Below are 2,269 nucleotides of genomic sequence, written 5' to 3' on the forward strand. Positions count from 1 at the left end.
GAGAAAGAAAATTAGGTTTTGTGATTCAAAATGAGTTTTGGAAGGGCTATTTATAGGAAAAACTTGGGATACTATGCTAATAAAATATTTAAAATATCAAGCATAGTGGAATAACAAAATATTCAAAATATTAAGCATGGTGGTTTGCTAAAGTCATCATTGTATCACTACTGCATCATCATATGGGAACCATGGGGTGGACCCCGCTGTGGGACCCATGTGGACCCTACTGTGGGACCCACTATGAATAGTACCCGGTGAATAGTAAAAAAAATGAAAATTTCTCAATCTTCTTATATTACTTAATCCAACATTTTTTACTCGCAAATTTTTCTGAAAAAATTTCTCTAACATCCATAAATTATTTATTCTCATGTGTTAGTTACTTCAACAACCTAGAATTGTTAAAATCCCACAATAGAATACAACTATATCCCCAATGGTCAGGTTATTGTTTCCAACGGTCAGATCACTATTCACCAACGGTCATAACGGCTAGTTTTTGTCCTATAAATACTTGTTCCTTCAACCATTTACTTGCACAACTTCTTCATCTCTTAACCTTCTAGATAAAATTCATCATCAAATCATGAATTTCTCTTTATTGTTCATAACTTTAGTGATTGTTTGCTTGTATTTAGCATCATTCTATGTGTATTATACTAATGAAATGCCCATGAATATTATAGTTGCGTATTCATTAGTTATTCTTCCACTTTACTTAATAGCTCTAGCATTCGATTAACATTGTAATGCACCCAAAAGTATGAATAAAAACATATTATCTTATTTTTCATAATTGTTATAATGCATTTGTAGAAAGAAGTGGGAGTTACAGGAAGTCATTTCGAGACTCTTTTCACTATTTGTGGATTTAAACACTAACTTGTTTTATGCAGAGTCTTTTAAAAAAATAGATATGTCTTGTCTATAAAATTGTCAAAGGAGGAGATTATAAATCCTAAAACTGGCAAATTTTATAGAAATATCTTTTTATTTACAAGATAATTTCAAATTCCTTTTATTGTGGATTTCAGAAGTAAATATCTTGACTTAATTTGTAAGGTTTACAAATAATTCCTTATTTAGTTTGATATTATCATAATATGTTTATAAAAGGAATTTGTATATTGGTTTTATGAAGAAAATATTATGTGCTTACTCAAATTCGTTTATGGAATATTTGTCTTTTGGTTTTCGTGTTGCTCAAGTAAATAAATTTCAGAAAATACAATTTTTGAAGTAATTAATTGTTATTTCTATCTTGAGAAATTTGATCTGACACATGTATTAGTTGTCCCCGCAAAATCCGTGTCTGTCGGATCAGAATCATCTAAAAATGGCAAATCTTCATTAATCAATAATATTTTAAAATATTCTTGCTTTTATTAGGAGATTCTTTCTCAACCTTTCCGAGCACGAAATTGACTCTATAAATAGGCATCTAAGGTCTTGATAAAAAATGAACTATTTGGTACATTGTTTGTGAGCGAATTGTAATATTTGTGAGAGTTCATATTTTGTATTCAATATCATTGTATTCACGAAATCTTGTAATAAAATAAGTGTTAGTTTTGTGGTAAGTTTATACCACTTTCATAAGTGAATACAAGTTGTAATTTGAACACAATTCTTATTGTATTCGGGAGAAGATTTTTACAAGTCTTGCATCGGGAGGATGCAAGCACTCGCTGGCCATTAAAGGGAGTTTAAGTGGTTGAGAGTTTTAATCAGAATCAAATTAGTGAAGTACAACAAAATCGCGGCAAATCTCAAGAGGGAGTCTTATTTTGTTTAAGTCAATATATTGTATTTGTGATTCTTTATTAATTTGTTTTATTCTCTAGACATGACCCTAAGGAGTAGGTTATTCGAATGAATTTCTAAATCTTGTAAAAATTCATTTTGTTCTTTACTGTTTTTGTATGGTCTGCGTTCAGTATCTGTCGTGACAAGTTCGTATTCTGTCCCGACATATGTGAAATCTGTTTCAACATTCAATTACCATTCCACATCTTAATTAATTTACTTGATTTAATTAATTTGTTAATTATTAAAATAAGAATTTCACTTATTAATCATTGGTATAGATATTGAGTTCGTAATATTTATCCTAATTCTATATTAATGGAAACATGAAATAAGAATAAGTAATTTACCAAATTAGTTAGCTTATTTTTAATAATTATTTATTATGCTTATTATTTATTAATTTGGAAAACAAAGCATAAACATAAACCCTATAAATATAGATACTAGATGACTCACA

This window comes from Humulus lupulus, chromosome X (assembly GCF_963169125.1).
Source record: "Humulus lupulus chromosome X, drHumLupu1.1, whole genome shotgun sequence".
Lineage (NCBI taxonomy): Eukaryota > Viridiplantae > Streptophyta > Magnoliopsida > Rosales > Cannabaceae > Humulus > Humulus lupulus.